Consider the following 27,516-nt stretch of genomic DNA (forward strand, 5'->3'; position numbering starts at 1 on the left):
ACCAACAAAGAGTGAGCCCCCAAAACCCTAGGACCCACCCTCAGCCCCAATAAAAGCAGAACCCCAGGCCCACGTGCAGTCTCTGTCTCCCCATGACCTTGCTGTGTGGCCCCAGGTGTGCTGTGTAATTTCCAGGTGTTATAAGTGATGAGCCTCTGTTTTTTTCAAAGTTTCCCGATGGTTATTGCTGAAGGGCATCTGGCAATCATTATAAGAACCACAAGAGCTGGTCCAACCACAACACTGGTTGTTGATAGGCTGAGACTAGCACAAAACAAGGGTGCATCCCATTTATAGCTGTGGTCCTACTGACTGTTGCCAGCTCATAGGAGAATTAATCTAAGTTTTTGTCTTGGCGACTTTTGTGAGTGGCTCTGGATCTTGGGAGAGCTATTATGTTTACATCCTATTTCTTATTTATTTATTTATTTATTTATTTATTGAGATACGCGGGCCTCTCACTGTTGTGGCCTCTCCCGTTGTGGAGCACAGGCCCCGGATGCGCAGGCTCAGCGGCCATGGCTCACGGGCCCAGCCGCTCCGCGGCAGGTGGGATCTTCCCGGACCGGGGCACGAACTGGCGTCCCCTGACATCGGCAAGCGAACTCTCAACCACTGCGCCACCAGGGAAGCCCCAGACCCTTAACTCTTAAATCATAACTCATCTGACCTCCAGGGCTTGGCTGATCACTCTGCACTCCTATTCCAATATTCTCCATCATGGGAATACCTCTTTCGGCGGTGCCACCTGTGCTTCTCTCAGGTTTATCTATATCTGTGGATGATAGTACCCCCTCATGCATGGGAAACTCAATGTTTAAATAATTGGGAGGTGGTGAGAAGCTGCGGTTGAGCTAACTCTTTACGTCTCCGACTGCCCACAATCAAACCAAGGCTTCACGATGGGCTGCACCTATCTACCTACCTTACAGATCAAACGGGAATTACCAGGAGGCATTCATGACTCAAAATTTTCTTCCTTTGGCAGATCCCTATTTCCCAGACTAGGAGTCAGGTGATCACAGAATCCACTGCTAAAACAGTAGCTGCCCCACCAAAACCCCTAGATTCTCTGGCCAGAGTTGTTCTTGTAATAGGAAAGCCCTTGGTTGTCTTTTAGCTACGCAAGGTGTGTCTGTGCCGTAGCCAACACCACTCGTTGCACTTGGATTAACACTTCTGGGGAGGTTGAAACTCAGTTACCTAAGATAACTAAAAAAGCCACTTTGCTTACGAAAATGTCTCCTTCAATGTGGTGTTTCTTTAATTTATTTGATCTATGTTGTTTTGGGTCATGGGGACCGTGGTTTTTGAGTGCCCTCCAAATGTTGGGAATTATTCTGCTTTAGTCGTTTTAACAGTCTCCCTGGTGGTCTACATTCTCTCAAAAGCTTTCAATGCATGTGTCAGCTGCGGGAGACCAGACAAATGATCTCCAACACAAATGTCCTCCCTTCATCTAGAACGCCAAAAATGGGATTAAGGAAACAGCTAACTACTCGACGGAGACCTCAATATCCTAACCTATGGGTTCGGTCAGAGAGCCAACCTGATTCCAATATCAAACAGAAGCGGTAGCTCAGAGTCATGCCAATATTTTAAGTTTGATCAACACTCTTAGTACAACTGAAAGTGTGATCAAAGAGGGGTGGAATTAATAAAGTTAATTTACGTATCAGGACCCTTAATATGGAGGCTGTCCCAGTGGCCCAGCCCACACCTCACATCTAAACCTAAGGCAGCCTGTACTTACAGAAAACACCTGTCAAGGTAACCTAACACACCAATCACAATCCTCCACCTCAGTTTTAGCCAGCTTACCTTACCCTAGGAATATGGTACACTGGGTTTTCCAGTTTCAATTTTGGGGGAAAAGTTTTTATAAGCAAAATTTGGGGTGAGGGCTGCATGGTGTGTGACTTTCTTCTGATTGGTGGATGGTGAGGTAATAGGGTAGCCTTCCAGGAATCTTGTGCTCAGCATGAAGTTGCCGTCTTCCACCTGGGTGGAGAACCTTAGTTTTTTGGCTGCCTTGGGTCTTTGTTGCTGCGTGTGGGCTTTCTGTATTGCAGCAAGCAGGGCCTACGCTTCACTGTGGTGTTCGGGCTTCTCATTGCGGCGGCTTCTCTTGTTGCGGGGCACCAGCTCTAGGCGCGCGGGCTTCAGTAATTGTGGCTCGTGGGCTCTAGTGCACAGGCTTAGTAGTTGTGGTGCACAGGCTTAGTTGCTCTAGCGGCATGTGGGATCTTCCCGGACCAGGGATTGAACCTATGTCCCCTGCACTGGTAGGCGGATTCTTAACCACTGCGCCATCAGGGAAGTCCTGGGGCCTTCGTTTTGAAACCAAGCAGGACCCCGTGGGGCAAAGAAGCCTTTCTGTGTCCTCTGTCTATTCCTTGTTTGTAGGGAATAGACTCTAGGCTCCATGACCTTCACTGAGTTCCAAAGGGCAGATTCAAACAGTTGCTAATCAGGGAAGGGAGGGGATGCAGAGACAAGGGAGGAGCAGACAAGAAACAATAGTGCAGCCTTGGGGCAGGGTCCTGTTCCATCTCAAGGGATACACATAACAGTATCTTTGAGGTCTTCTACAGAACTAAAACCCCCAACAAATGGAAGATGAACTACTTGATGAAGCAAGCCTCATTCCAGAGAGAAATTCATGGTTTGATAGCCTCAAGAACCAGAGAAGCTTAACCAGAGACCACCTGAGGCCAGATTAAAGGAGTGCAGGCCCTGCACACACCCTAATCTTATCAGCAACCCTGCCATTGAAACATGGCTACAAAACTCCTTACCAAATCCTCCTGGGTTGGGACACACAGTTTTTGAGGGGCATGAGCCTGCTGTGTCCCTCTTTGCCCAGCCAAGCAATAAAGCTATTTATTCTTTTCTACTTCACCCAAAACTCTGTCTCCAAGATTTGACTCAGCGCCCGTGCACAAAGGCTGAGTTTTTGGCCTCAGTTTCTGCAGAAGAACTCAAAGATATGTGTCATACTGCTATGTATGCAATGCTATGTATACCCCTTGAGGAGGAACTAGGACTCTGTTTTTTTTTATCACTGAGCTACTGTTTCTTGACTGCTTTATTTCTGCATTCCCTCACTTCCCTAATTAAAAACTGCTTGCATCTGCCCTTTGGAACTAGAGAAGTTCTAGGAGGCTGAAGCCTTTTCCCTACAAACAAAAAACAAGGGACATGGAAAAGCTTTTATACCCAGGAGGGCCCAGCAGGGTCGGTTTCAATGGCCTTTAGCTTAAAATAACTCTCACCCAAAAGGGCACATTTTGGGGAGGCTCATTCTGAACCCCTATACCTTCATTTGCACACCAAAAAACTGTTAAAAGATAAACTGAGGCATATTAAAGTTTTTTAAAAGTTCATTTAAGCAAAAATCAACTCCAGTTGGGCCACACCAAACTGGAAGTGGTTAGGAGTGCTCCACAAATAGGAACTGGGCGAAAGACTTTTTTGGAGAAAAGATGGAAGCAAAGCAAGGAACTTATTTGATTGGCTATAGGTTAAGTATTTGCACTATTTTAGAAAAGCCTAGGTGGCTCTTTGTAATTGGCTGAGAAGGGAGCAGACTATGCCACCCCAAAATATGCCTCTCTGGCTTAAGGATTATCTTGAGCTGTATCTTTTAGAAACAGGAGATGCTGGAAAAGCTCTGAAAACTAAGCAGAGTTTTCTCTCGGAAAGGGAAATTTACATTTAGAAGGGAAATTCCCATTTATATGGGTATCTAGCTATATACACCAGGAAGAGAAGGATGACTGTAAATCACAAGAAATTCTTATCCATGGAGAAGACACAGACTTAAATCTGCGTAACAACCTTACCCTTTAATGTGCTTTTCCTGATAACCTGCCATAACTGGCTCCTCCTCTTCCAAAATCTTTCTTCTGTCTTTAGCAGAATATAGTGTTTAAGGTGATGCACCATTTCAGGGAGCCACTCAGTTTTCCTGGGTATTTCCTGCGTATACAGGAGGTATATATGTTATCAAAATTCTGTTTGTTTTTCTCCTGTTAATCTGTCTTTTATTATGGGCCCGGGTGGGAGGGGGGGACGGGGGGGTGGGGAGCAGGCGTCTCAACCAAGACCCTAGAAGGGTAGAGCGAAAACTATTTTTCCTCCCATACAAAACCAAAACATAAGTAGGAGTCTCTCCTTCCCATCACAGCTGAGAAAAGAGTAAAGAAAGAACAAACTACAAGGAGATGTTTCTAAAAGAAAAGTGAAATGAACAGGACCCTGGGGGGCCCTCTCGGGTGCAACATCCTTTCCGTGTCCCTTTCTTGTTTGCAGAAAAAAGGCTTCAGCCTCCTAGCCCTTCACTGAGTTCCAAAGAGTAGATTCAAACACTTAACTAATCAGGGAAGTGAGGGAATGCGGAAACAAAGGAGGAGCAGTCAAGAAACTATAGTGCAGGAATCGGCAAGGTCCTGGTTCCTCCTGAAGGAAAATACATAACAGTATCTTTGAGTCCTGCAGGAACTAAGGCCCCCATCCAGGTGGAGGATGGTAACTTCAGACTGAGCCCAAGATTCCAACAGGAACACTGTCCTGTTGCTGAAACTGTGCAACTCAGATTGGGACTTGAACCTACGGTTTTTTCAACTGAGATCACACACTTGGTCTCAGGACTTAATGAAGCTCAGGTTCTTGATGTCTCATCGCAGAAAGAATTCAGTGAGAGACAAAGTGATAGGTAAGAAGTGGATTTATTTAGAGCGAAGCATACTGCACAGACAGAGTGTGGTCCATCTCAGAAGGCCAGAGGCCCCAACATATGGTGTGGTTAGTTTTTATGGGCTTGGTAACTTCATAGGCTAATGAGTGGGAGGATTATTCCAACTATTTCAAGGGGGAAAGGGCAGGGATTTCCAGGAATTGGGCCACTGCCCACTTTTGGCTTTATTTATTTATTTATCCTGAAAATTGCTCCTTTGTTGGATATTGATTTTTTTATAGTTGTTAATTGAGGTACAATTCACATCACATAAAATGAACCATTTCAAAGTATACAATTCAGTGGCATTTAGTACAGTCACAGTGCTGTGCCACCACCCCCTCTATCTAGTTACAGATCATTTCCATCAGTCCAAAGTAAAGCCGTGTACCATTAAGCGGTTTCTCCCCATTGTCTCTTCCCCCCAGCTCTGGCAACCACCAGTCTGTTCTCTGAATTGATCTAAGCTGGGCCACTTTTGGCTTTTTATGGTTAGCTCTGAACTGTCATGACCCTGGTGGGTGTGTCATTTATCTTAGGCATTACAGTGAGCATATAATGAAGCTCAAGGTCTACTGGAAGTCGAATCTCCCGCCATCTTTGATCTAGTTAGTTCTAAGCAGTTTTGTCATGTCCTATGGTTATGTCATTCTTTTAAAGGTTGTGCCCTACCCCCTTCCCTCCTGTTTCCATTACCTCACCAGCAACCAATCAGAAGTAAGTCATACACCTTGCAGCCCTCACCCCAAATTTTGCGTATAAAAATTCTCCCCAAAAACCATCAGAGAGTTCCTTTTTTTTTTTTTTTTTTTTAGCATGAGCCATACATTCTCCTTGCTTGGCCCTACAATAAACTTTCTCTGCTCCAAACTCTGATGTTTTAGTTTGTTTGGCCTCACTGTTAGGCACACGAACTTGCGTTTGGTAACAATTTTGGTGAGCCAGCCCAGGAGTCTGTGCCCATGGTAGGCTGACTCCAGCCAGGGGCAGCCCCTTGAGTCCCCAGCAGCTGCCGGAGCTCATTTTGCTCTGGGAAACTCAAAGGCACTCTTCCTGACAGTGCTGGCCACCCAGCATGAGGCTTTTTGGAGTTGAGAAACGTCCTGAGCTACCGTCCACGTTCTGCATCACTTGGGGGTGAGTTGCTCCAGCTTGTGCAGGCTGGGAATTTCTCTCCACTCCAGCTGGGCTCATTCCCTTGTAGGAACTGAGCCACTCTGGGCTCATTGTGAGCCGCTCTGGGTCCGTTCTCTTTCAAGAGCTGGGCCAATCTGTTTGGAGGCCTCCGTCTGGGAGTGGGAGTAGAATTTTGGACTACACCTCCTCTGATTTTCTGTCTGTGTGACCATACTTTATTTGTTGTTTGTGTTTTTGTGTGTATTGTTTTGGGGAGAGCCACTCTTGGCTTGCTCGGGCTGGGAAAATTCTACCCACACCATCTCGACTCACTTCCCTTTTAGGGAGCCAGCCATTCTGGGCTCGTTGCAAGACACTCTGGGTCCATTCTCTTTCAGGAGCCAGGCCACTCTGGAAGCCTGCATCTGGGAGTGAAGTGGAATTTTGGGGCTACACCTTGTCTGATCTTTTGTTTGTGGGACAATATTTGTTGTTTGTGTGTGTGTGTATCAGTCCTGCCATTGGCTGGTTGAGACATCTACAGTCTTTGCGCTCTGTTAAAGTATTCTTCTTTATTGCATTGGCTTTGCCTACAGTGGAGCACTGGTTGGGAATTTCCCTTTCTGGGCCTAGGGAACTGCGACCCTGAGAGACCCTTCTGCATTGCATTGGTTTGCTATTTGGCTGTGAATAATTAAGTATGGGTGACCAGAGCTCTGTTCATCTTGTAGTCCCCTAGGGGGTATTTTGGCTCCCATGAATGAAAGGAATTGGTATTTCTCTTCCTGTGCCTTTGAGATGTAGATGATCTACCTCGGCTCTCAGGAATTTTAATCTAATCATGGTTTAACTTAAATTTTACTGACCAGAGTGGCCTGTTTTGTGGCTTACTAAACATACATTGTACATCTGCTTTGGTGATTGAGGAGGGGAATGCATTGAAGGGTCAAAATGGGGGTAGCTATGGTTCAGACATCCAGTGTAAAACTAGGTGGATGTGATTTCAAGCACTTTCACGTATTGCTGAGAACTTGAATTTTCCAAACTGTATCAGATTTAAGAACACCACCAGCCATGCGCAAAACAGTATCTGCTAGCAGCGGCCAACTGCAACCTTATTGTCTGAAGGTCTCCTCTTGTAACTATGAAACCCTTCTCTTACTTTAGTGACAAAGTGACTAAATAGTAGTGACAAACAAATAGCAGTGACAAACAACACAGCTCAAGCTATAGTCTCCCAGCAGAAGGCACTAGATTCTTTAGATATGTATTAATATCCCAGGAGAGATTGATACCCAGAAAAATAGAATAATTCGAAAGTCTGCTTGATTACAAGAGATTCGTAGAGAGGACGCGCTCCGTAACTTATTGTTCTGGTTGCCGTCTGAACTAGGAACGCTCCTTGGGGAAATGCTACAAGGATGTATTTTGATCATTATTCTAATTGTAATATCTCTAGTAGTTTGCAAACGTCTGTCCAGCTGCCAGGACAAAGCCATCAAAAACAGAGGTAATGTATTTTCGTGATACAAAGTGTCGATGCTAAGCTTGGGACTCAAGAATCCTTTGAAATGAAAGTCAACGACTTTCTCTCCTCTAATCCTGAAAAACTGACTTTGCCCCTATTCGGCAAGAAATAGAAGAGCCGTTGTCACCCTGTTCTCACGACTGAGAAAAGGGGGGAATTGGAACGAGCAGGACTGTATGGGGCCTTCCTGGGACAGACCCCTCCCCATATCCTCTGCTTTACCTCCTCTCTGAAGTACCTAGATAACAGTATCTGACGCACATTTCCTGAGTTGTTTTACAGATGCTAAAAAACCCACCAAATGGAAGATGTTAACCACTTGATGACCACGGGCACATAGCCCCCAGGCCTACCGGAGCCTAAGGACTGTTAATGTTAACCCCGTGACACTGCCCTGTTACCTCATTATCTACCAATCAGAGAATTGTGCATGAGCTGATCCCATCCCCTGCAACTCCCCTCCCTCACTTGGTCTTTAAAAATGTTTTCCTGAAAGCCATCAGGGAGTCCGGGCTTTTTCAGCACTAGCTGTCCCAGACTCCTTTGCTTGGTACCCTACAACGAATGCTACACTTTCCTTTACCACAACAGGGTGTCAGTAGATTGACTTTACTGCGTGTGGGTAACAGGACCCTTTTGGTTCAGTAACAAAATGATTACAAATACAAGGGCACACTGTTTATTCAAAACCGAAATATGCCAGTGAAAAAGAAGAATTCCTGGCATGCGGGATCTTAGTTCCCCGACCCGGGATTGAACCCACGCCCCCTGCAATGGAAGTGTGGAGTTCTTAACCACTGGAATGCCAGGGAAGTCCAGAAAGAAGAATTCTTTAAAAGGGACAGCTTGAAAAAAAAAAAAAAAAAAGGGACAGCTTGATTTAAAATGTATATGTCTGGGGGACTTCCCTGGCGTCCAGTGGTAAAGAATCCACCTTACAATGCAGCAGACGCGGGTTTGATCCCTGGTTAGAGAACTACGATCACACATGCCATGGGGCAACTAAGCCTGCGCACCACAACTACTGAGCTCGTGCGCCTCAGCAAGAGAGCCCAAGTGCCGCAAAATACAGAGCCCACGCGCACTGGAACCTGCACACCACAACTACGGAGCCCACACACCCTGGGGCGTGCACGCCACAACTAGAGAAGAGAAAACCTGCATGCCAAAACTAGAGGGAAGCCCAAGCGCTGCAATGAAGATCCTGCGAGCCGCAACTAAGACCCGATGCAGCCAAAAATAATAATAATAAATAAATAATAAATCTTTTAAAAAATGCATATGTCTGGAAATAGGAAAGGTATAAGTAATTCAAAAGTCAGAAAAGTCCAGTGATTAAGAGTATGGACTCTGAAGACAGAGATTTAGATCAAAATCCCCATCCCCTACCAGCTGTGTAATCTTAGATATTCATTCTTTCTAAGATTTGTTGCCTCATCTGTAAATTGCAGACTACATTGGTACTTACCTTATAATGCTGTTATGAAGATTAAATGAGAAAATTCATGAATCGCGCTGTTAAAAAAACAAAACTCAACTCAGTAAATTTTAAATGTCTTATTGGCTTTATTCAGTGATTCACGAATCAGGATGCATCCAATCTAGCAGATAGAAAGGAGTTCTGAGGAGCTGTACAAAATGAAGGACTTTTATAGGCAGAAGGGAGCAGGAAGAAGGAAGTTGTATTAGCCCAAAAAGCAGATGGCTTATGGCAGGTTTACTTTCCTTAGGGGATGGCAGGGGTCTGTCAGGCAGATTACCTAACTAGTGCTGATCAGGTGATTCCTGAATCCATTTCTGGGAGAGCCAAAACGGCAATTAGTTTTGGTTTCATGACATGGGGCTTAGCAAAAGTGACTCCATTTTGGGCCTGTTGTCTTGTTTTTAACAATGCTTAACAGAGAACCTGGCAAAATTTTAGTTTTTATCATTATTATTATTAAAAGGCTGGGAGAGTCTAGTTCACTGGTTCTGTATAAGCAGAAAGGGTAGGGGACCCCCAGAGAAAGAGAATCATGGCTTTTGTCACTTAAGCCATTTTTGGCCTAAGCCATTTTGTGATCTAAGCCTAGCCATAGTGCTTGCCTTTGAACAGGTCTCAGTAATTAATGGTCTTAAGGGAACAAAAGAATGCAGGAGGGGCTTCCCTGGTGGTGCAGTGGTTAAGAATCCACCTGCCAATGCAGGGGACACAGGTTCAAGCCCTGGTCCTGGAAGATCCCACATGCCACGGAGCAACTAAGCCCGTGCACCACAACTACTGAGCCTGCACTCTAGAGCCCGTGAGCCACAACTACTGAGCCCATGTGCCACAACTACTGAAGCCTGCGTGCCTAGAGCCTGTACTCCGCAATGAGAGAAGCCACCACAATGAGAAGCTCGTGCACCACAACTAGAGAAAGCCTGTGCGCAGCAACAAAGACCCGACGCAGCCAAAAATAAATAAAAATAAATTAAAAAAAAAAAAGAATGCAGGAACAAACCACTGTTAGGCAAGAGAAGTAACAATAGCAAAGATAATAGATCAGCTGTAAAGACTCCTAGTTCTGTTTCAGAGGTACAGATTTAGCCTGAAGTGCTCAATCACCAGATCAACTAGAACCTAAGAGACGCTGACCTTTTCTGACCCTCTTGACTTCAATCAACTAAAGCCTGGACTCTGTCAACCTTTGACTCAATTCTATGCTGAATTCTCTTCTGCTCAAGCCCCTTCATGAATATGCATGTACCCTTAGCTTAAAACTTACCCAACTTGGGGCTTCCCTGGTGGTGCAGTGGTTAAGAATCCGCCTGCCAATGCAGGGGACACGGGTTTGAGCCCTGGTCCAGGAAGATCCCACATGACGAGGAGCAACTAAGCCTGTGTGCCACATCTACTGAACCTGTGTTCTAGAGCCCGCAAGCCACAATTACTGAGCTGCGTGCCACAACTACTGAAGCCCGCGTGCCTAGATCCTGTGGTCTGCAACAAGAGAAGCCGCAATGAGAAGCCCGCGCACCGCAACGAAGGGTAGCCCTCGCTCACAACTAGAGAAAGCCCGCACGCAGCAACGAAGACCCAATGCAGCCAAAAATAAATTAATTAATTTAAAAAAAACTTAACCAATTTGGCTGTTCAGGGAGACATTGCTTTGGGAAGGACTCCTTATTTGCTGTAAGTAATGAATCCTTCCTTCTCCTGCTCTTTGGCTTGGTTGTGTCTTGGCTTGACACCCACCAAGAGGTGAACCCAGTTTTTGGTTAGCACTTCCAGTGGGTACTGGTGTTTATGGAACCACTTTGGGAAGGACAGATAAATGCTATAAACTCAAGTGACTCCAGCTCTAGACACTCTCAGATTCTAGCCACTTGATTCAGAAGATGCTCTTTTCTCTGCTTGGTTGGGTTCTGTTCCTCTTCTTAATATACTGACCACCCTATGAGCAGATCTCTGTAATTGCTTTATCAGTCCTTTCTAGGGTTTCCTTGTTACAGCCACTTCCTCAACAGCTGAGACACCCTAGGCAACACTACAATCAACTGCTGACCCCAAAGGAGGAGGAAGTCTGGAAGGAAAGGCAACCACAGAAGGGAAGAGGGGAGAAAGAATGATGGAATTATAGAAGCTCTGGTTTGAAGGGGCTCAGCCAGGTCCACACACTAGCATCAACAGTCCAGCCTGAAAACTTCCTTTGGGAATTCATGTCTTTGTGTTAAAGCGTTGTCATCTTTAACAACCTTTAGTTAGGCAAATACCCTAAGTTAGGTAGATCATTAACTTCAGAGTGTGAATTTGTTCACCCTTCACTGTTTTCCAGAACAGCAGAGTGCTGAAGAATTTTGATGAGAGGAGAGAGAAACAATATGAGAGAAGGAAGGGCTATTTCTCAGGAAGCAAAGACCCATTGATCTTGGAGAGACAGCAGTGAGCAGCAGCAACAGCAGCTGGAAGCAAGACCGGGATCAAACCCTGTTCGCGGTGGTGAGAGCCCCAAGTCTTAACCACTAGACCATGAAGGCCACTGGCTAGAGTCTGGGCCCACGTTCTCTGCCTTGAAAAACATTTTTTGCCAAGGAGACAGAAGGTGGAGGAAAGTAAGGCATTTATTAGAAAAGCAGAGTATGTGCCGACAGACGCATGGGTGAGCTCAGAGGACAGTTGCACCTTTGGGAAGTTTAAATCATTTATTTATTTATTTTTGGCTGTGTTGGGTATTTGTTGCTGTGTGAGAGCTCTTCTCTAGTTGTGGCAAGCAGGGGCTGCTCTTCGTTGCGGTTCACGGGCTTCTCATTGCAGTGGCTTCTCTTGTTGCGGAGCACGGGCTCTAGGTGCGCGGGCTTCAGTAGCTGTGGCTCACGGGCTGTAGAGCTCTGGCTCAGTAGTTGTGGCGCACGGGCTTAGTTGCTCCATGGCACATGGGATCTTCCCAGACCAGGGCTCAAACCCATGTCCCCTGCATTCGCAGGCGGATTCTCAACCACTGCGCCACCAGGGAAGCCTGGAATTAGATCATTTATAAGGGAGCAGTCTTCTGGGTCTTTGTTTTCCTCTGGCCCATAGTCTTGTTTTGACCTCATGGCTGATTTACCTCAGGGCCCTCCCTAATGTGCGTGTATATCCTTAAGCCAAGGTGGATTTCAATGCAAGGGCCTTTGGGAGAGCTAGCCACAACTTTTTATGGTCTCGCGTCTCCTCCCTTTTGACCCCCAAGGAGCCTTTCTGCACATGTGCAGTTGAGGTCTCCCTGAACCCAAGGATGAGAAATATGTGACCTCTTGATCTTTTACCCAAGCAGGGCTTAGCCCCTCTCTGCTCCTCCCATTACTATTATCTTAAAGTGTCTACAGGAGACAAAGTCCAGCTATTTACCCTGTCCCTGTTGTTATTTCTATCCTGAAGTATGTTTAGGAGGCTGGCTGTAAATGTCTAACATGAGGCCATCTATTTCCTGCCTCAAGAAATAATAGACAGGAGGCTGGTTGTAACGTCTAGCCTGGAGCCCATCTATCTCCTGCCTCACCAAGGCAAAGTGAGGGACATAAAGAGCAGAGTGTTATTTATCTCTGAGGACCTAGGTTAGGAGGGGAGAGATGAGAGCTGGTTTTAGACCCAGCTTTGCCACTGTGTGGTATTGGGCAAGGCTCTTTGCTTCTCCAGACCTCAGTAAAGTAAGGGGTTTCTTTATCAGATATGACTTGCAAATATTTTCTTCCAGTGTGTGGCTTGTCTTATTCTCTTGACAGTGCCTTTGCAGAGCAGAAGTTTTTAATTTTAATAAGGTCAAGCTTATCAATTCTTTCTTTCATAGATCATACTTTTGGTGTTGTATTTAAACAGCCATTGTCATACTCAAGGTCATCTAAATTTTCCTCCTTGTTATCTTCTAGGAGTTTTATAATTTTGCATTTAAGTCTATGATCCATTTAGAGTTAATTTATGTGAAGGGTGTAAGATCCGTGTCTAGAATCTTTTTTTTTTTTTTGCATGTGGATGTCCAGTTGTTCCAGCATTATTTTTTGAAGAGATTATTTTTTCTCTATTGTATTCCCTTTGCTTCTTTGTCAAAGATCAGTTGACTATATTACGTGGGTCTATTTCTGGGCTCTCTGTTCTGTTCCATTGATTTATTTGTCTCTTCTATTATTTTTTAATTAATTAATTTATTTGGCTGTGCAGGGTCTTAGTTGTGGCACATAGGATCTTCGTTGCCACGTGCAAGATCTTCCTTGTGGCATGCAGGATCTTTAGTTGCGGCATGTGGGATCTTTTAGTTGTGGCATGCGGGATCTAGTTCACTAACCAGAGATCAAACATGGGCCCCTGCATTGGGAGCACAGAGTCTTAACCAATGGACCTTCAGGGAAGTCCCTGTCTGTTCTATTCTTAAGAGTTCTTCCTGTCCTAACCAGATCTTCCTGTTCATTAGCCTATATGTTAATGAAGATAAGCATTAACTCATTTCCAATTTTACCCAAATCAGGCTCCAGATTCTGCTTTCTCTTCAATGTGATTCCCAGGCTGAGGACAAGGACGCTCACATTTATTTAGCATCAGATTTTATTACCCTAAATCAACTGAATGGCCTCAATTAGTAATTATCTAATAATTGTCAGAAAGAATGCTCAGTGTCAACTTCTCTAAAATGATATTGGGAAGGGAAATCCTTGGCGGCCCAGTGGTTAGGAGTCTGTACTTCCACTGCAGTGGGCCTGGGATCGATCCTTGGTCAGGGAACTAAGATCCCTGCAAGCCGTGTGGTGCAGCCAAAAATAATTTTTTTTTTAATAAAATAAAATGATGTTGGTGGTTGGGGAGAATATTCCCCCAAAGTTTAGGTGTCTTATACTTTCTTTCAGTAGGAGATGCAATGAGGAAGTCTTGCAGGCAGAAATTTACTTAAAGAGGATTACTGCATTTGCACCAATTCATAAATGAATAATTTAATCCCTGAAGTTTAACATCATTGAGTACAGTCAAGATGATATTTACCTACAAAACCACGAGAGTAATTGGTACTAAGATGCTCCCTACACTCATAGAACAATGTCAGTGTTTCCACTGATTGACTGATTTTTTTAATAATATAGCATCTGTTTAGTTCACCTCTCATAGTAGTAAAATCAAGCAAGTTAGCTCAATAGATATGGATCCTTTGGGATCAGGATGGATGGATGGCTGTGGGTATGTTGACAGCAAAAATGTCTATGGCTGAAGGTTCATAGATTAAAGAGCAAATTAGAAATTGTGTTGAGGAGAGAGTATCATGTGTCAAAATCAGAGAATTCTTCCAAATAGATCATCAAAAGGACTTGAGAGTTTGAGAGCTGAATTACAGATAAATGGGAGAGAGTTCTAGGTGAATACCAAAGGCAATACCAATTACTGTTTGCTAATTAGAGATTGTCATTCCATATTAACTAGGGATATGGAATAGATAGGCATCACCAGATAAAGGGCTTGGAGAAGAAGAAACAGTTTCCAGGTAAACCTGACAAGACAAATTTGTTGTTAAATATACCTCTATTGCAGTGCTGTTCAGTAGAAATGTAATGTGAGCCACATATATAAATTCAAATTGTCTAGAAGCCACATTTAAAAAAGTAAAAAGTGAAAAATCATCCCATCCTTGATGGAGATGATCCCGCTAGCATTTATGAAATAACAAATATATAAATTTTACATTAATTTTTTATACATCCAGATACAATAACCATAACATATGGAAAAATAGGTAATATAATATCTATTATAAGATAATGAGATAATGTCAATACATACCTGATATACATGCTCTACTTCCCTTGCCCTGCTTGCAGCTGGCAGAGGCAGCCCTAGGTCTTTCAGGTTGACAAAATCCTTTCCTAATTTCTCCCCCAGCCCTCTCAGTTCAGGCTAGGTTCCATCATTGCCCAAGGAGGAGCGAGTTCAGTGAGCGACCAGTGACTAATTAGACTGTCTTTAGAAATTAACTGAGGGTCAGAGACCTTAGTTAGATGATGGCAGGTACTTAATTGTAAGATCATATAGAGTCAGACCATGCTAGGTCATGTTAAAGTAAAGCAAGCCATCTAAGAGAAGGAGACAGGATAGAAGGGAGATAGAAGGGAGGAAGGAAAGGGGAGACAGTGAGAAAGCAAGAGAATCGGAATTGATTAATTTTGAAATTGGAGAGAAGTAGAGAGAAAAGCAGATGAGAGTGGTCATGTCTTCAAATTCTGGCTTCCCAAAAACACTTCCAGTTTTGCTTTCAGTTAGCTCACATCATACTTTGTTCTCTGTCTTTGAGTGTCTTTTTTATTTAATCTAGTATGCGTGGGTTTTGTTTTCTTTAAATCAACATTTTTTTCTAGTTGAGGACACAGTCTAATGACACACCTTAGAGAGAATCAGCTTCTCAAGCTAGTAGTTTCATCAGAGGGGACATAGACCCAGAGTGCTGGGAACTCAAGGCAATTAGGGAGGGAGCCAGTGAGAAGGGAGAAGGGAGCTCAGGGAAGGGTTGGAAGGATGGAAATAAAAAGCTTTTAACTTACAGTTGTACTGAGGGCTCACCTCATTCCTTTGGATATGTGCCTAAACAAAATAGGATTAGAAAAGTTATTTTCTTCTTCAAACCAAAAACAAAACAAAAAATTCAGAGAAAAAGTCAAATAAATGATTTACTCTCCCAGATTTTTGTGCTACTGTCCACCTCCACTGTAATTCTTGACTGTGATGTTCTCCTCACATTTCTTCATGTTGCAACAGTTTGTAACAGGGACGAGCCAAATCTGACTATATGTGCACTTTAACCTTTGCTTCCTTTGCTTCCTGTTGCTTTTGTGCACTTTAACCTTTGCTTCCTTTGCTTCCTGTTGCTTTTGTTCACTAAAAGGATACTGTCAGTACATAACGGCCTGCCTTGGGGAACCCTGCCCTGCTGCCTGAGCCCATCTGCCTGAATGTTAAACCAAAGTGCCTTTGTTCAGGGAAACATCTGGACCCTGTCCACCTGTGATGGCTGCAAGAAAGAAGAAATGAACACATCCCCTCCCATATGCTAGCCATTCTAGGGGATATTTGCAAAACTTATGGCCTTTTTATTTACTTCCTCATCTCCTCCCCCTCTCTGTGCTATAAAAGAAACTGGCATCCAAACCCTGATAAGATGGTTATTTTGAGCCTTTTAGTCTGCCATCTTCCTGGTCTGCTGGCTTTCCGAATAAAGTCGTATTCCTTGCCTCAACACCTCGCCTCTGATTTATTGGCCTGTGCTGCAGCGAGCAGTGAGCTTGGACTTGGTAACAATTACACCATCCAGAGTTAAGAGTGCAGGAAAAAGTGTCCCTTCCATCACAGGTATGTGGAGCCAGACTCCATTCTCATTGCCTTAACCGTGGAAGGTTTCCCCTGTGGGCCCCTACCACCTTAGGCACCGTATTACACGATAAAGGAGTATGTTTACTTTCATCTTAAATGGGATTGCATAATTTTTCAGAAACCCATACATTAGTTCCATAGGGTATTTGAAGAGGGAAGAGAGAGGGCCTTCTTCAAGAAGGAGTATTTAAAAAAAAGTAAAAAGGAACAAGTAAAATTAATATTTTATTTAACCTAGTGTATTCGTTTTTTAGGGCTGCCATAAAAAAAGTACCACAAACTGAGTAATTTAAACAACAGAAATTTATTATTTCCATTTCAGAGGCTAGGAGTCAGATCAAAGTGTCAAGTAAGGCCACGCCCCCTCTGAAGGCCCTAGGGAAAGATCTGTTCTAGGCCTCTTTCCTAGGTTCTAATAGTTCCTTGGCTTGTGGCTGCATAACTCCAAACTTTACCTGTGTTCTCCCTCTGTGTGTGTGTGTGTTTGTATCTGACTTTCCCTTTTTAATATGGATGCTAGGACCTACCCGGCGGTCCAGTGGTCAAGACTCTGCACTTCCAATGCAGGGGGCCGGGTTGGACCCCTAGTCGGGGAACTAAGATCCCACATGCCGTGTGGTGCAGCCAAAAAAAAAAAAAAAAGATATTAGGCCTATTGCATTAGGGGTCCACTCTACCTCATCTTAACTAATTACATAGGAAATAGATATCCTAGTTCCAAATAAATTCACATTCTGAAGTACTGGGAGTTAGGACCTCTCCATATGAATTTGTCGGGGGGGACACAAGTCAATACATAAACGCAATACATCCAATATAGTATCCTTTCAGTATATAATCAGTATAAAACGTTAATGAGATATGTTATATTCTTGTCTTCACATTAAGTCTTTGAAATCCAGTGTGTATTACACTTACAGGATTTCTCAATTTAGATAAGCCTCTTTTCAAGAGCTCAGTAGCCACATGTGAATAGCGGCTCCACACTGGACAATGCAGATATAAGACATTTTCATCATCACAGAAATATTATTGGACAGTTATGTCCTATAAAAGGAAAACTCATCAATGGTGACAGAAAGCAAATTAACTGTTGCCTGGGGAGGGATGTGATTAAAAAGGGGAAGGAGAAAATTTGGGGGGTGATAATATGTTCATTATCTTGATCGTAGTGATGGATCTGTATGGCAAAACTTATACTGTACACTTTAAATGTGTACATTTTACTGTATATCAATTATACGCCAATAAAGCTCAATTACACATCAATTATAAGAGTTAATTATAAAAATTTAAATAATACAATAGGACAAAGGATATAAGATCTACTCACCACATTATCATATTATACCTACTCACCATAATATTATGTTATGAATTTCAAGAATTTATATGAAAAAATGTATATGTATATATAAGATTTACCATTATATGATTACACTATGGTATAATTTACTTTTTTAACATACTATTTGTATTTGTTACCTATGGCTGCATAACATATTACTAAAACTTAGCAAGTTGAAACAACATTTATTATGTCACAGTTTCTAGGGTCAGGAATCCAGGAGCAACTTAGCTGCATAGTTCTGCCTCAAGGTCCTCGTGAAGTTGTCATCAAGCTGTTGGCTGGGTCTGCAGTCATGTGAAGCTTCAGCTGGACTGGAGGATCCAGTTCTGAGCTCATTCAGGTGGCTGCTTACCTGCTTAGCCTTGCTTCCTCACCACGTAGGTCTCTCCATAGGCTGCCCGTGTATCCTCACAAAATGTCAACTGGCTTCTCCCAAAGAAGGTTATGAGAGAGAGAGAGAGAGAGAGAGAGAGAGAGAGAGATCACCCAAGATGAAAGCCATAGTCTTTTCTAACCTAATGTTGGAAGTGACATACCTTCATATTGGCTATATTCTGTTGACATAGACATACCCTGACATAGTGTGGGAGGTGACTGCAGAGGGTTTGGAAGCCAGGAGGTGATGATCATTAAAAGCTGTCTTGGAGAGAGAGGCATGGACATATATACACTACCAAACGTAAGGTAGATAGCTAGTGGGAAGCAGCTGCATAGCATAGGAATATCAGCTCGGTGCTTTGTGACCGCCTGGAGGGGTGGGATAGGGAGGGTGGGAGGGAGGGAGACACAAGAGGGGAAGAGATATGGGAACATATGTATATGTATAACTGATTCACTTTGTTATGAAGCAGAAACTAACACACCAGTGTAAAGCAATTATACCCCAATAAAGATGTTAAAAAAAAAAAAAAGCTGTCTTGGAAGCTGACTACCACAAAAGTATAATTGACATATATACTTATCTACTCACTCTTTCAAACAGCTACATTGTGTTATGTATTTCATAAACAGGCTCTTAACTATGAACACGTGAGGTATTTCCTAGTTTCTATAATAAAGCAAGGAACATACAACCTTGTCCACTAGTGCAAATATTTGGGTAAGATAAGTTCCTATAGTGGAATTGTTTGATAAAAAAAATAAACATTTAAAATTTAGATAGATCCAAATTTTTCTCTAAAAACTGTAGAATAATTTTACTTCCAACAAAGTGCATAATACTGATCATCCCCTCAGACCCTCAGGAACATTGCAATGCCAAATATTGAAAATATTGATAATATCTGATAAGTCTAAAAATATCACAAACTAGAAGTTTGGATAAATAGACAAATATGTGATAAAGTAGAATGTTAATTGGAAAACCTAGATGGTAGGTATGCAAATTGCAATCGTTTCCCAGGGCTGCCGTAACAAACTACCATACCAAGTGGCTTAAAACAACAGGAATTTATTCTCTCACAGCCCTGGAGCCTAGAAGTCTGAAATCAAGGTGTCAGCAGGGTCATGCTCTCTCTGAAGTTTCTAGGGAAGAATCCTTCCTTGCCTCCTTCTAGCTTTTGGTGACTCCCAGAATTCCTTTGCTTGTGGCAATGTAACTCTAATCTCTGCTTTCATCTCCATCTTATACAGCCTTCTCTCTGTGTGTCTCTATGTGTCCTCTCCTCTTTTTGTAAGGACACCTCTCCTCTTTTTATAAGGACACCAGTTACTAAATCCAGAATGATATTATCTCAAGAACCTTTACTAATTACATCTACAAAGACCCTATACCAAATAAGCTCACATTCTGAGGTTCCAAGTGGGTATTAATTAAAGGGGGGTATTATTCAAGCCACGACACAAGTGTTTATGGTAAAATTCTTTCACTTTTGCTATTTCTATGAAGTGCTCATATGAAATGGGAAAAGATATTTAAAATATCACAAGCTTTTTTAAATCAACATTTCATAGATTTTTAGTGAGACTGAACATGTTCACATAGGGATTGTCTATTTGAAATTCTTCTATGAATATGTAATCTCAGAACCAGCCAAAAACTAGCCCTGTCCTGTTTGCAACAAGATACTAAGTTGGTTTTCAGAGACGAACAAACTGCAAGTCATGCATCCAAGGCATGAGCAAAGAAGAAAACTTTGACCTCAAACAACACCTGGAACAAAAGGTTATCTCCCCCCTCCCCCACCATGGAACCAAAGGAGGTGGACATGAAGGTAACCTGAATGCCGGAACTCTTTCAGAGAAAAGGGTCCCTTGTCCAGGAAAATCCAGTGCTGAAGACCCATTTACTATATCTTACCATAAATGGCCAAGTTTCAAATTCCTCCATTCAAAACTTGTGCCATCAGCGTATACCAACTAACCTTCCCCTAATTCATAAAAGTTGGCTGAATCTCAACTATTTACAATAGTCAAGACATGAAAGCACCTAAGTGTCCATTGACAGATGAATGGATACAGAATGTAGTATATATACACAATGGAATATTTTACTCAGCCATAAAAAAGAATAAAATAATGCCATTTGTGGCAACAGGGATGGACCTAAAGATTATCATATTAAGGGAAGTAACTCAGAAGAAAAAGACAAATACCATACGATATCACATATACGCGTAATCTAAAATGTGCGTAATCTAAAATGAACTTACAAGACAGAAACAGACTGACAGACATACAAAACAAACTTACGGTTACCAAAGGGGAAAGGCGGGGAGGGATAAATTGAGAGTTCGAGATTGATACCAAGCAGGGCCCTGTGGGGCTCCTGGGCACAAAGCCTTTCTGTGTCCCCCATGTCTTTGATTACAGGAAATAGCCTTCATTCAGCCTCCAGGACCTTCCCTAAGTTCCAACTGGCAGATTCAAGCATCGTTAATTAGGAAAGGGAGGGGATGCAAGACCAGGGAGAAACAAACTGTCAAGAGAAACAATATTGCAGCCTTGGGGCAAGGTCCTGGTTGCCCATCAACTAACACATACAACAATATCATTGAGCTACTTTGCAGATACTGAAACCTCCATCAGATGGGAGAATTTAACGATGGTATGCTGCCCACAAGCATGTAGACCCTGGACCAGTTGAAGGTTGATGATGCTAACTTCTACTTACCTTACCACCAAGCCATCAGAAGAATCTCCACAAACTGATAATACCCTATTTGAACATTACTGTAAAACTCACTATCCTCTCCAAGTGGGTACACATAGCTTTTTTTTTTTTTTTTGCAGTACACGGGCCTGTCACTGTTGTGGCCTCTCCCGTAGTGGAGCACAGGCTCCGGACGCCCAGGCTCAGCGGCCGTGGCTCACGGGCCCAGCCGCTCCGCGGCATGTGGGATCTTCCCGGAGCGGGGCACAAACCCGTGTCCCCTGCATCGGCAGGTGGACTCTCAACCACTGCGCCACCAGGGAAGCCCCCACATAGCTTTTTGATGGAGGAGCCCACTGTGTCCCCCTTTGCCTGGCAAAGTAATAAACCTATCTTTTTCTACTTCACCCAAAACTCTGTCTCCGAGATTTGATTCGGCACTGGTGTACAGAGAAGCTGTGCTTTCGGCATCAAGATCAGCATGTACGCACTACTGTCTATAAAAAGGGTAAACAACAAGGACCTGCTGTATAGCATAGGGAACTAGTTTCATTATTTTATAATGAACTATAATGGAAAAGAATCTGAAAAAGAATACATATCTATTCTTTTAATTATATATTCAATTATATTTCAATTAAAAAGTCAACTCTACTTCAATAAAAAAATTTTTTCTAAAGTTTTGGCTTAATTGCAAAATGAGGAGACAGATTAAAGTTATCTCCTTGCCATGAACCTCCCAGTAAAGATTTTCCTTTTATAAAAAGCCGGTGATCTACTGGTTAGGATTCTGGGCTTTCACTTCCTTGGCCAGGGTTCAACCCATGGTGGGACACTGAAATCACACAAACCCTGCAGCGTGGCCAAAAAATAAGTAAATAAATGAAATAAAAATAAAAAGCCAGTGATATAATAGTGGCTTCATGCTAGATGGGCAACAGGCCTTTTGTTAAGTACAAAGATTGTCACAATTCTGAAAATGGACATATCAGATTTGTCATTTCATCCCATATAATTTAGAAAAAGAAAAATAGGAAGAAAAAATATATATATGTTAAATGAATGGCACTAATTCAGAAGTGTTAGGACAATAAACTAAGTGAGAAAGTCCCAAGAATGTGCTAAAATGTGGAACCCAGTAAGTGAATACCAGCTACCTAAAAAACACGACCATGATGTGTAGATGCCTCTCAACTGCCTACCAATTTCCTGCCCGAAGCAGTGGCAATCGACGACCATCACAAACTAAATCATTACCACCTCCAGTACCACTAGACTGGGAACCACCAGGACCACAGGACCACCACATCTTGTAGATCTTGTTGTTGTGGTAGATCACTCTCCCGAACCTTCTGCAGTCGCCTCCAGCGCTGAGGGTGCCAGGACTCAACACAAACACCACCACCCTCACCGCTAAGCCCCACCTCACCACACGCCTGCCCACCACCACCCCCTTTACAACAAACAGCAGCATCAGCGCCCACACAACACCAGAACCAGAGGCCACCACCAGCAGCACCAGCGCCAAGACCACAGCACCAGCTGCACCAGCACCTCACGAGGAAAGAAGGGGTGGGTGGTCAGAGGGGAGGGGCGTCACGGGGGAAGCAGTGCTGCTGGAGAGTCCAAACACAGGCGGGGGCGTTTGCGCGTGGCCACAGCCTCGGCGGGGAGAGGCGCCGCCCCGGCCACTGGTGTTGGGGGCTGAGGCAAGCGTCCGAAAAGGAAGACACGGGACGTCGAAGGCCTTGAGTGGGCGCTCGCAAAAATGCAGCTAGCAACTCTGTCCAGGGAGAGGGAGAAGGTTGCCTGCCACGGCTTGGAGTGGAGGTGCTGGGAGTGCGTTAGGTGTTGTCGGGTCCACAAGGCCGCAGAGCTACCGTGGGCTAAAAAGGGGATGGGGACGGTGGTAGGCTGAGAGAAAGAAGACAAAAGCACAACTAGAAGGCACTAAAAGACTCCGGTAAGGCCAGAGGCATTTGTTAGGAAAAGGATTCGAACCGACGCTTACACGAGAGACTGCGACTTGAACGCAGCCACTTACACCGCTCGGCCATCCTGACGGCGGGCCTGGGCGTGCGCGTGGCCGCTCGGCTGGCTGGAACACGACGCGATGCGAAGCCCGGTGGCCTTGGCGGGACGCTGTGCTCCGGGCCAGGCACGCGGCCGTGTGGCTGAGCGACGGAGCGGGCGCGCGGCGGCCGACGGGGAGCAAGGCCAGACGACGCGCCTGGCCCCGCCGCGCTGGCGCCCTCGCCCACCCCTAGCCCCGGACTGAAACGGGCCGCGTCTTGCCAGCCCCTGCCGCCGGCCCCTACCCGCGCCTCTCCTCGCCGGCCATGGCCAGGCGCGCGCCCACCCCCTCCTCGCAACCTTGCTTTCGGTCTCGGGCCCCCTCCTCCCGGCGCGATCCCCGCGTCGGAGGCAATAAGCAGCGCGCACTCGGAGCTTTCAGCGCCACTTGGGTCCGGGTCCCTGTCGGGTCGGGGGCTGCTGCTTTGGAGGACGCGGTTGGTGTGCCGTTGGGTCGGCTCGGGCACGTGCCGGGCGCCCGTGGTGGGCAGGGGCCCGGAGGGCACGGGGAGGCGTCGGCAGGCAGCCCGAGAGCGTCCGGGCGCGGGGGCGGTGGCCGCCGTCCTCGTTAGTATAGTGGTGAGTATCCCCGCCTGTCACACGGGAGACCGGGGTTCGATTCCCCGACGGGGAGGCAACACGCCCCCTTTTGGTGGCTGGCGCCGCTCTCTGTCCCGCCGCCTATCTCCCAAGGACCCTGCTTGTCCGCCCTGTGCCCTCCGTCCTCCAGCGAGGCGCAGGGCCCCAGCGCGTGCCCAGCCTGCCCACCCTCGACCCCCTCCAGCCCTCCAGGCCTCCAGCCCTTCCTCGTCGCCGGGCACTCGGTCGACACGGCCGAGCGACGGCCTCCTCTGGACACCACAAGCTCTCGATGACGTTGCGGCCCGCCCAAAGTGGCTGTCTCCGTGGGCTCCTTGCGTCGCGACGCAAGGCTGCGCAGCTATGCACAGCTGCATAGGTGCCCAGCTGCCGGGACGGGTGGGAGGCGGATGAGTGCCGTCCCCTGTCGGTGCGGGAAGTGGCCTGGCCAGGCGCCGGGTGGAGAAGGGCTTTGGCGAGCCGGGGTGCTGGAAGATGCGTGCGCCGGGGGCGGGGGCGGGCCGCGGCGTGGAGCCGAGGGACCTGGAGCAGCAAGGCAGCGAGAGCGCCACCCTGAGGCGATCGGGCGGGTGGTCTAGGGCAGCTTCGTGGGGCTGGCGCGGGTGGGGCGCCGGGGGGCCTTGGTGGCGTCTGTGACGTCACAGAGCTGCGGGCCGGCGTGGCGTCGGGGCAGGGCTGCTCCAAGCGGCGGCGGCGGCGGCTGAGGAGGAGGAGGAGGACGAGGAAGAGAAAGGGGAGCAGAAGGAGGAAGAGAAGGAGGAGGAGTCGGAAGAGAAGGAGTCGGAGGAGGAGGAGGAGGAGGAGGGGGAGGGGGAGGAGGAAGCGGCGACGAGAGTGCGCTCGGGCGAGCCCGGTGCCGGCGTCTCGGGGCGGCCCGGGCTGTGCAGCGTTGGTGGTATAGTGGTGAGCATAGCTGCCTTCCAAGCAGTTGACCCGGGTTCGATTCCCGGCCAACGCAGCGGGCTGACCTTTTGCCGCGCTGCGCGGGCGGCCGGCCGGCCGGCCGGGGCCCTGTGAGGGAGAGCTGGGAGCAGGGAGCCCGGTGGCCCTAGCGGCTCTTCTTGTGTGTGCGAGAAGCAGGCGCGCAGTGTTCTGAGGGTGCTGCGAGCAGGAAGGACGGGAGGACACGTGGATTGCCAGGGGCGGCGTGTGGCTGCACTTGGAAAGGCCGGGTCTTGGCGCCAAGGTGGCGCCGAGCGGCTGCTATGGGTCGAGCAGGAGCCGTGGTAGAGCCCGACGCTCCCTGGTGGTCTAGTGGTTAGGATTCAGCGCTCTCACCGCCGCGGCCCGGGTTCGATTCCCGGTCAGGGAAGCCTTTCTTCTTCCTCTCTACCTCACACCGTCCACATCCCACTTTTAGGCCACGCTTGCTCCGCGGCCTCGGCGTCGCGCCCTGCCCGACAACAGCCGCCCGGTGCCCTGCACCTGCAGCCCAAGCCCTGCCAGGCAACGTCCACCCTCCCTGCCCGGCCAGACCTTTTGGCCGCACTGGCGCGCGCCCACTCGAGGCCTTCGACGTCCCGTGTCTTCGTTTTCACACGCTTGCCTCAGCCCCAAACACGAATGGCCGGGGCGGCGCCTCTCCCCGCCGAGGCTGTGGCCACGAGCAAACGCCCCCGCCGGTGTTTGGACTCTCCAGCAGCACTGCTTCTCCCCCACGGCGACAGCGGCGGCGGCACCGACGGCGCTGTCACACGCGGTGCCTTCTGACAGCGCCGGATCCCCTGTGGAAAGGAGCACCGGTGGGCAGACGGGTGCTTCGCAACACCGCAGCAGGTTTCCTGAACGCCCTTGCCGGTGCCTTGGGGGTGGCTGACAGTGTGGGATGAAGGTGTTTGTGGCCGTGGTCGGTGGCCACCCCACGCGGGCTAGGGAACGGAGCAGAACGAGCCCATGGAGAGAGGGCGGCGGTGGGCCGCGTGCTGGGAGGTGCGAGGAAGGACCTGGGGTGTCTGGCTGGAGCGCGGGCAGGAGCGAGAGGTGTTGGGCTGGGGGGGACCTGGCCCGGGAGAGCGGCTGGCCGCTCAGGCAGGGGCTCAGCAGAAGCTTGGTGTGGTGGGGGCACCTGGCCCGGCACGTGTGTGCGGGTGGGTCAGATCAGGGGGCGGGGTGGGCCTGGAGTAGGAGTGAGTCTGAGGAGCGCTGGCAGAAGTGAGACTTCCGGGCAGGACATTTGACAGTCGGGCCTGGGATACAAGGGGCAGGTGGCGGGGAGAGGGGTCCGAGCCTCCGGGCTGGGGGGAAGGGCGGGGTGTGTGAACGGGCTGTGGGGCGTGGAAGATGGTGGGAGAGGACCCCTTCGCGGTGGGGTGGCGGGTGAGCGCCCCAGACTGGTGTGCTGTGCGGCAAGGTGGTCAGGCCAAGCAATGGGTTGTTACTGGGGGCGGTGGGTAGGAGGCGGGCAAGAGAACAACAGAAACGGAGCGCGCCACAGGGGCTAGGCGGGGTCCGAATCGGGTGGGGGCATTCTACTGCCCCAGAGACACACATCACCTCTCATCGGGAGAAACCATCCAGTCTCAGGTGTGTGTGGTGGCGGGGGTCGGGGGAGGAGGGGTTGAGGTTGAAAGAGGCCAAGGGAGAGGTCCCGTCTGATCCAGCAATCCCACTCCTGGGTGCGTAGCCGGAAATGGCGAAACAAGAGTTCAGAAAGGCACAAGCACCTCCATGTTCACAGCGGCACTATTTGCACTAGCCAAGACGTGGAAAAAACCCAAGTGCCCGTCAACGGGTGGCCAGTACAAGAAGAGGTCGTATCTATGTAGTACGAGCTATCACTCAGCCGTCAATAAAAAAGAATGAACTATTGCCATTTGCTGCCACAAGACTGCTCCCCGAGAATATTACGCTTCGTGAAGTATGTCCGACAGAGAAACACAAAGATACGTGGAATCTCAAAAGTACTACCACTGAATCTGTGTGCGAAACAGAAACAGGCTCACAGACCTGGAAAACACAGTGATGGTTACCCGAGGGAAAAAGGAGGGGTGGAGGGATAAATTAGGAGCTCGATGAACCGATACACAGTACTTCATATAAAGGAGATAAGCAGCAAGGATTTACAGAATAACACAGGGAATGATATTCAATATCCTGCAATAACCTATACTGGAAATCAATCTGAAACAATATTAGACATGGAAAACAGTATCCCCTTTGCTGTACACCTGAAACTAACTCAATGTGGTTAATCAACTCTTCTTCCTAAACCACAAGTACTAGTCCTTAAAAGTAAGTAAGTAAATAAATAAATATATAAATAAATAAATAGGAGGAACTGAGCCATCAGATGATCCAGCAATCCCCGTCGTGGGTACACAGCCGCCAAAGAGAAAAACTGTTGTTTGGAGAGATCCACGCACCCCCGTGTTTGTAGCTGCGCTACGTGCCACAGCCAAGACACAGAAAAAACCCATGTGCCCATCAGCAGTCGGCTGAGAGAAAAGGATGTGGTATATATGTACTGTGGAGTATTACTCAGCCATTTCAGAAAATGAAATATTGCCATTTGCCACAATAAGGATGGTCCTAGAGACCATTACACTTGGTGAAGTAAGTCTGACAGAGAAGCACAAAGATACGTGGAATCTAAAACGTAATAGAAAAGAATGTATGTGCAAAAGAGAAACAGACTCCCAGACAGAGAAAACACACTGATGGTTACCCGAGGAGAAAGGCAGGGGTGGAGACATAAATTAGGAGCTGCGATGAACAGATACACCGTACTTCATATAAAAGACATAAGCAGGGGGCTTCCCTGGTGGCGCAGTGGTTGAGAGTCCGCCTGCCGATGCAGGGGACACGGGTTCGTGCCCCGCTCCGGGAAGATCCCACATGCCGCGGAGCGGCTGGGCCCGTGAGCCATGGCCGCTGAGCCTGCGCGTCCGGAGCCTGTGCTCCGCAACGGGAGAGGCCACAGCAGTGAGAGGCCCGCGTACTGCAAAAAAAAAAAAAAAAAAAAAAACACATAAGCAACAAGGATTTCCAGTATAACACAGGGAATGATATTCAATATCGTGTAGTAAGCTATCATGGAAAGCAATCTGAAACGTTATTAGACATGGGAAACAGTATCTGCTTTGCTGTGCACCTGAAACTAACTCAATATTGTTAATCAACTTTTCTTCCAAAATTACAGCTAGTCGTTCTTATAAGTAAGTAAGTAAATGAATAAATAAAT

At 46.8% G+C, this 27,516-nt stretch overlaps 1 protein-coding gene and 3 non-coding genes across 5 annotated transcripts in view; 3 read left to right on the plus strand and 1 right to left on the minus strand.

Annotated features, from left to right (window-relative positions):
• LOC101283030 (low affinity immunoglobulin gamma Fc region receptor II) overlaps positions 1–15,479 on the minus strand; it is a 214,320-nt gene extending 198,841 nt beyond the window's left edge. For both annotated transcript variants that reach the window (XM_049707943.1, XM_049707946.1), the window contains exons 1-2: positions 15,396–15,479; positions 8,851–8,897 (exon numbers count right to left, since the gene is read on the minus strand). The gene's annotated coding sequence lies outside the window, so the exon portion shown is untranslated. The remainder of the gene's footprint in view (positions 1–8,850; positions 8,898–15,395) is intronic.
• A 7,819-nt stretch (positions 15,480–23,298) lies between these two features.
• TRNAD-GUC (transfer RNA aspartic acid (anticodon GUC)) lies at positions 23,299–23,370 on the plus strand. The gene has a single exon. It is a non-coding gene; the product is annotated as a tRNA-Asp (tRNA).
• Positions 23,371–24,222: 852 nt separating this feature from the next.
• On the plus strand, positions 24,223–24,294 carry TRNAG-UCC (transfer RNA glycine (anticodon UCC)). Its single transcript has one exon. It is a non-coding gene; the product is annotated as a tRNA-Gly (tRNA).
• Positions 24,295–24,576: 282 nt separating this feature from the next.
• On the plus strand, positions 24,577–24,648 carry TRNAE-CUC (transfer RNA glutamic acid (anticodon CUC)). The gene has a single exon. It is a non-coding gene; the product is annotated as a tRNA-Glu (tRNA).
• Positions 24,649–27,516: the final 2,868 nt, after the last annotated feature.

This window comes from Orcinus orca, chromosome 1, assembly GCF_937001465.1.
Source record: "Orcinus orca chromosome 1, mOrcOrc1.1, whole genome shotgun sequence".
Taxonomy (NCBI): domain Eukaryota; kingdom Metazoa; phylum Chordata; class Mammalia; order Artiodactyla; family Delphinidae; genus Orcinus; species Orcinus orca.